We start from the raw sequence: 8,364 nt of genomic DNA on the forward strand, positions 1-8,364 counted from the left end.
CATAGTTCGTTGTTTGTAGCGTAAAAAAAAAGTAAATATATGAGAAGGCACCCAATATGCAAGGTACCCTTTTGAGTCATTGTTGTTTTTTTTTTGTTTTTTTGGAATATTTATGTGTTCTTTTTCTGGTATTGTTATTTTTTTATATTATTATTTTTATTGGTGTTGTTATTGTTATTGGGCAGCATGTAATAAATTTATATTTAGAATGTATTGAATTGTGTCCCCTGCGGAGTCGTACTCAAATTTGTCTATTTGGCTTTGATGTTAGATGAAAGATTGGAGTCTCCTCCAGGACAAATTAATGTATTGGGGCTGGAAAATAATAAGGTAAATTTTTAAAGTTAGGTATAATGAAATTTTTTATGGAAGTGGTGGGTCTGGTGTTTATTATAGGTTGGAGCTTGAAGATTCTAAATATTTATTCGTAAACCAAATGCAGATGGCATGTAGTAATGTTTCGGATAGATTTAATGTGTTCCATTTGAATTGCCAAGGATTGAATTCAAGTTTAGATTTTATAAATGAAATTTCCAATTTATCTATTTTTAGGTAATTGGACTGACTGAAACTTGGTTAAATGACCATAATTCGAAACTTTTACATATTCCAGGTTATAATCTTTACATGAAAAATTGTCAACTTCGCCGACACGGGGGACTGGCAGCGTATATACGTTCTGACATACGGGCAAGTGTCCGAGAGGATATTTTAATATATAATGAAATGGTTTTAGAGTCTTTTATTTTGCAGTTAGAGCTGTCTGGACGTTGGTGTTGTGTTATGATTGTATATAGGCCACCTTCAGGATCTCTCATTGATTCTTATGAATTACTTGAAGAACAATTGGAAAAGATCCCACATCGAAGTCGTATTTTTATAATGGGAGATTTTAACATTTATCTATTGGATAATGGATCAAATACAGACCGATTTTTAAACTTGATGATTTCATTTGGTTATATCCCTGCTATTAATATTATTACTTGTGTCACGAGGACGTCATCGAAATGTCTGGATAACATATTTTCAAATTATATGTCTGGTAGTCCAAGTGTTCTTATAAGTGATACTTCTGATCATTTTGGTGTATTTGCAAGTTACTCGGTATGTGTTGATAATAAAAAGTCCACAAAGAAGAGCAGTCTCAAGCTGAGGATGTTACTCGATAAAGATGCACTTCTGAAATGTAGAAATGACCTAGCCAATAAGGATTGGAATACAGAGTTTTCAGTCTTTGCGGATATTGACTCTAAGTTTAGAGTCTTTTACCAAATAATTAAGCCGTCCCTGGAAAAATGCTCTAAGAATATTAAGAAAAATAGAAGAAAAACTTCAAAGAAGCCTTGGATTACTCCGAGTTTATTGAGATCGATAAATAAGAATAATAATTTGCATGAGAAAAAGGTATGTCATCCCTGTGATATAAATGAGCGAATTTGTAAGAGTCATCGTAATGCCCTAAACAGACTCCTGCGAAGAGCTAGACAAGATTATTATAAAATAGAATTCAGACACTTCTCAGTTATTAATCTAAGAGGGAAAGTTTGCTCGATGCACCCCTTCCTCTTCCTAAACCCATGGGTGGATTTAGAGCAAAATCTTGGGGGAGGTCCATTGTGACAAGGGTTCCTATGAGCAAAATCTTGCGGGGATGGGATGGGGCAATGTGACAGAGATGGCAATAATTGACCAAATCGACAAGTTTATTCTAAAAAAAGAGGAAGAAAAACAATGAATGAGGGCACCTAAAAAAACAAACTTGGAAGGCCCAGGGTTCCTCCGGCCCCCTGGATCCGCCGCTGCCTAAACCGTGCTTTTATCCTCTTAAAATTTATCTGAAGCATCAGTTAGTCTTAAGATTTATTCCACGTAGTTTAGTATCTTCAGAAATAAGTAATGTGATTATGACAATCGCCCTTTTCATCTTCCTTATATAGTGGTTCAACTAGTTTCCTAAAACAGGACATACTTTTCTTTTTCCAAAAATCAAATTCAACTTTAGGAGTCTATCTCCAATATTACATACACCATATTTCAAAGGCTCGTTTACCGCGATATCCTTAAGGTTTATGTTCCCAGTGAACTTTTTAGTATATCATTTTGCTGCTCTTCTGTGGTTTTGATATATCAACAAAAAATAACAATTTTTATATCATTGTATAGCTAGGATTCAAACCCATTCTTGTGTCAAGTTACATATTATACACATTGGTGTACATGGTTTTTCAGATAGAAAATAACTGATAATGGTTAAAATTCGTTGAAAAAAGACGATTATCCGATTTTTTAAGCAAGTTTAGATTCCACAAGAAGAAGTATGAGCATTATCATAATTCTAGCCTGGTAAATGGATTGATCTAAGACTAATTAAGTAAAAAAAAACAATTTTTTTTAACTGAAAGTAAGCAGCGACATTAAAACTTGAAAAGAACAGAAATTATTTTGTATATGAAAGGGAATGTCTCCTCTTTAACGCCTCGCTCTTTACGCTGAAGTTTTTTATTGTTTAAAAAATAAAGTTGTGAGACAGAGTCAAACTTTAGCGTAAAGACCGAGGCATTGAGGAGGGGACACCCCCTTTCATATACGGGATAATTTCTGTTCGTTTTAAATTTTAATGTCGCTCCTTACTTTCAATTAAAAAAACTTGTTTTTTTTTATTCAATTTCTGAACGTTTTTGAATTAATGTAGGTTTTGATTTTGGCTCACCGTACATGAATAATTAAAATGAAATTTGCAAGTTAATTTTACTTTTTTTCGTTAAATGGCTTTCTCGAACGTTGTTTAATTTTATTTACGAACGTTTTTATTAGTAATAAATATACGTAACTTACGAATTAATTTACGTAACGAACTTCTATATTCCTATATTATTATTACGTATATAAGGGGGTTCGCCCCTTAGTGAATACCTTGCTCTTTGCGCTAAAGTTAAAATTTTGTTCCAATTCTTTAAGAATGACCCTTAGTCACAAAGGCCGTTAATTAGAATAAATGGTTTGAACCCAATCATATACGTAATATTTTCTGTTCGTTTTAAGTTTTAATGTTGCTCCTTACTTTCAGTTGAAAAACTTGTTTTTTTTTAAATTTAATTTCTGATCGTTTCTTTAAATATTGCTAAGAAATCTGGCGCCCCTTTCATAGTAATGTCCCTTACCCCATGAAGACTTCCTCCATGGAAAGATCCTCCCATGTAACCCCCGACCCACCCACCCACCCATCCCCCACTACCAGAAAAAAATCCCCCCTGAAAACGTCTATATACTTCCCAGTAACCATTACTATATGTATACATTGGGCAAAGTTCCTAACTTGCCCTTCCCCCGGGGAATGTGGGGGATTAATCATCCTCAAAGACATAGTTATTATAGTTTTCACCCATGCTGAACAAAATGGCAATCAAAATTCTGATCGGGTGACTTTGGGAAAGAAATGAGCGTGGGAGGGGGCCTAGTTGCCCTCCATTTTTTTGGTCACTTAAAAAGGGCACTAGAACTTTTAATTTTCGTTCGAATGAGCCCTCCCGCGATGTTCTTGGACCACTGGGTCGATACGATCACCCCTGGGGAATAAAAAAAAAACAAATAAACACGCATCCACATCAAAAAAATACAAAAGTCTTTCTTCTGGCAAAAAATACAAAAGTCCACATTTTTGCAGATTGAGCTTGAAACCTCTACTGTAAGGCTCTCTGATTTGCTGAATATGATGCTGTGATTTTCATTAAGGTTCTATGACTTTTAGGGGGTGTTTCCCCCTTTTTTCGAAAATAAGGCAAATTGTCTTAGGCACGTAACTTTTGATGGGTAAAACTAAACTTGATGAAACTTATATATTTGAAATCAGCATAAAAATCTAATTCTTTTGATGCATCTATTGGTATCAAAATTCCGTTTTTTAGAGTTCCGGTTACTATTAAGCCGGGTCGCTCCTTACTTACAGTTCGTTACCACGAACTGTTTGATGAATCTAATGATATAAGTATCGTGTCCTTCTTGTGCAAGTTAAAGCTGCAGGCATGTCTTAATTTTTTTTCAGAAGGAACATATACCTTAAGACCATATTATTTGTCAGTCTTTTTAGTACTTTCTCTAACTCCTCGAAAATCAAATCTGACTTCACTTCAAAATTCTTGAAGAGTTCTTGTGCCATTTTTCTATACCTTTTACATGATTTGACACGTTCTCAGAATGCTCTGTCTATTCCTCATTAACATTCTCTGTATTACCAATTGAGGTCCCGTTTCTATAACAGGGACAAGTCCAGACACAACATTTCCTCCCAATTTCTTCACATACCTGTACAACATCTTGGCATTATGCTGTCCGGCTGCATGACAATTTTATCCACGGCTTCCATTTGACATCTCCTTAATTTACACTTATGGTGGCTTCTCCACTTCACTTACTATCCTCTTGTTCCCTTAAGATTTAATTTAATACTCTGAAACTTCTTGTATAAATCTTTTTTCTAGCACTCCTACTCCTACCTGCATATCTAACTTTCTTCCTTGATATATCTTATGCTACTCCCTAAACTATTTTTCTAAAATTACTTTTAACTTTTTCATGCATTGTGCAAGTTCTAAACAATCCAGTTTCTTATCAAACTGTTCCTGAAATATCCTCTGAAATTCTCATCCAGGAGTCTTATCAAAGCCATAACTACTCGGAAGGTAGTTACTCCACCTAAATTTCACCTTTAACCCAAGTCTAGACACTCAAGTATGTTGATCTTTGATTTTAACGTCAAAAACGGCATTCCTATATGTCCTAATATTTTACGGATCCCGCCAGCCTTTGATTTGCAATAACGTAATCGATGAGATTGGTTGTCTTAACATCATATGGGAGCCCTGTTAACTCATTGGGGTATTATATTACCGATCATTACCTTGGCTGTAACTAGATTATTACTACACCTACCGAATCGTTGTAGTGCATTACCATTACCATTTTCCTCCTCAACACCAGATTCATCTGAGCTAGGATACCATCTACCTATATCTTTTACGAAGCTGGGCCCTAATTTTCTCTTATAAACATTCCTTGTCTCTGTATGGTATCTTGTCTTTTTGTTCCTGTGACTCTACGGAAAACCCATCTGAATCACTACTGTCTCCTTCTGTCAGATACATGACAGATACCTTCCACTTTTTAGTCTTAAGGTGATCAACTAGAATTCTGTTATTAATACCTCCTAAACCTAAGTATTACTTAGAAGCCTTGCTATTCATCATGAGCCCCGGTTTAAGCCAATCCTGTTTGACTCAAATCCTATTCAGCACAGCCCTGCTTAAATTAATGACATAGCTAGAAAATGTAATTCAGCCCATTTTGTCGGAAGTGGTAAAAGTTGACTCGAATGGAAAGGTCTTTATTCATTGTTTAATTCTTATGTAGGTGTTTTATTTTTTTTTTTTTTTTTCTTGTATGTAGTCTAGGGATACACTCAGACACTAAGGGAGCTGGAACGCACCTATGTAGTGGTGATTAATATATTTGGGATGAGTGTCAGATGGTAAATTAAATGGTATGTTTATCTTTCAGCTAACGAATTAATTGAACGTTCGGCAAATTTACCACAAAACCTTAAAAAGCTTGACTTTGCTTGAAACTTGAACCCTGTGAAACTATTATATACATCGGATCTCGCCTTAATTTTAGGGGATTACAATATACGTTGGCAACTGCTAGTGAAGCGATAAGCAAATATGAGCCCCTAATTACCGCTATTTCAAACTTATTCAACGCTAGTTCAAACCTTTAGTTTTAGGCATTACAATCTGAGGTGGTAACTCCTAGCGAAGCGATAAGCAAATTTGAGCAGCTACTTAGCGCTAGTTCAAACTTATTCGTAGCCAAGAGCTTAATTGACTCAAGCAGGGGTGGATTTGAAAGGGGATTGAGTTGAATGAGAGTTGAGCTGCATGGGTATTCATTAGAATGAGGTTAAGGTAAACGGTAGCTGAGTTGCACACGGATCAGTTGAATTTGGGTTTATTTAGACGGAACTTGACTTTAGTGAGGATTCAGTTAAATGGGTTGAGTTGAATAGGTGCTCAGCTAAACGGGGGTCGAGTTACACGCACAACTCTGGTGAGACAAACTTAAGAAAGGCCCACCCCAACATAGCAACGGAGGAAAGTGCAAATGTCAAAGGTGAAACCTTAAGCACTCTCACATCACTGGAAAAACTCCAGCCTTTTATATCCAGCTTATCCTCGTCAGGACATCATTACAAATTAGTTCATGGGAAATCTCTCTCAGGCTTTTATTTCCACATTTATCTCACCTTTTTGTTCTAGGACATTAGAAACTCCATCTTGAAATTCTGGTCACTTAAGATTGGATGTGAGTAATAGGCAAGTGTGAATCCGTACATAATTATTGCACATCGCATTAATTTACAATTTTCAAGTCCGATGTGTTGAATGCAGTATCTTATCAAAACATAGCATCTGTGGGAGCACGAGGTGTTTTATAAAGTCCCAAAATCTCGAACGACCGTGCGAAATCTCCTAAAAACAGGACACTAACATCTATGATTCACCTGAGTCTTATAATTTTAAACTTTTTCTGAAAGTAGAATCCATCCTAGGAGCTTCGTTTCCCAGAAAACCAATTTTTTCAAATCAGCTGAACTCTAGCATTTATGTGCCATAAACTACCATGAGAATGGGACATGTAATTACAATGTATGATATAAAATATAACTAAAGACATGTCTTAACATTATATCTGAACAAATTAAGACGTATTTGAACGTATGAAAGGCAAATTTAACTAATTACTTTTTTTAATGCCACATTATTTAAAATGGTGAAGATAACAAGGATTATGCTACTGGATTTTCCTAACTGATCATGGGCATTGAGATAGAATTATTGTTTTTATTGTGTTGTTTTTTTTTTTTTTTTTTTTGGTTTTGATTTTTTACGGACTTGTACGCTAGACTGTGAATTACCTTTTTGGTAGGATAGGTTTTCGATGTTTTTTTTTGGGAGACTCATTTAAATATGAAGAACTTTTGCCTGTTTGGACACCTTTTTCAGAAACTAGAGGTATAAATAGGAATATGGACGTGTCAGTCATAAAAAGAACTCTACTTGCAAGCCTTGTTCGTTTTGTATGTCTTTGCTGAACAAAAACAAAAGACTGACTCAGTAGGCCTCTGAACAATGATACATATAATAAGTTAGCTATACTCCTGCCCCCTCCTAGGGCCTATTCAAATTTTCCCCTTATTTAAATAGCTTTGCCCTCTTACCCTATTCTTATTAGACCCCAACACAGGGCCGGTTTTCTTTTCGGCTGCGAATAGTTGATTTTAGGGAAAATTGTAGCACGCCGTCAGCTGACGTCAGTAGGCCCGTTCTTTTGCACTAAGATCTTATCTCTAAGATCTCACATTTTTCTGCAAAGATTTCCGTTCTTTAACTCATCTTTGTTCTAAGATCTTACAGCTCACTGACGTTAGCAAAAATTTTGAAAGGCGCCATCTTTCTGCTATATAGAACAATGATGAGAGAACTTTGATGATATACTCATCATTGTTCTCAGACCGCTGATCAGAGCAGAATGATGAAAGACGTTTGCAAAAGAACGCCATAAGATGTAAGATCTTAGTGCTAAGATTTCACTTTTAAGCGTTTTTTATCAAAAGATGTAAGATCTTAGCACATAGATGAGTAAAAGAACGGCCCTAGTTGTTCTTATTAGGAAGGAGTTTCGAATCTGTTCAAAAAGTCCCGAGTAATGTGTCGTTCAAATCCAAATAAACAAGCGAGTCCGTTAAAGCCCGTTAGAACTCCGATTGCACGTACTACATAATGACAGAGGTAAATTCGAAGAAAACGCGACACAAGAAATATCACACAAAAATCAATAGGATCAAGAGTCTTTTTGTCAGACTTTAATATCTTGCCATTCAAGATATTTCGCTTCCGAGTTTCGAATCTGTTCAAAACGTCCCGAGTTTCGAATCTGTTCAAAAAGTCCCGAGTTTCGAATCTGTTCAAAAAGTCCCGAGTAATGTGTCGTTCAAATCCAAATAAACAAGCGGGTCCGTTAAAGCCCCTTAGAACTCCGATTGCGCGTACTACATAATGACTGAGGTAAATTCGAAGAAAACGCGACACAAGAAATATCACTCAAAAATCAATAGGATCAAGAGTCTTTTTGTCAGACTTTTTAATATCTTGCCATTCAGTGAACGGGAGCGTTCGCTTCCCTCCGTGTCTGTGTTTTTGTGATACCTGTCGTTGTACTCATTGAAACCCAGCAATTACAGTATCATACCTTTTAACCCAGTATATGCCACAATAGCGAAGTAGCTTTTGTTCTTCCTGTGCAGTA

The sequence above is a fragment of the Artemia sp. Qi Xiang Cuo genome, chromosome 21 (genome assembly GCF_049724085.1).
Source record: "Artemia sp. Qi Xiang Cuo chromosome 21, ASM4972408v1, whole genome shotgun sequence".
Classification (NCBI taxonomy): domain Eukaryota; kingdom Metazoa; phylum Arthropoda; class Branchiopoda; order Anostraca; family Artemiidae; genus Artemia; species Artemia sp. Qi Xiang Cuo.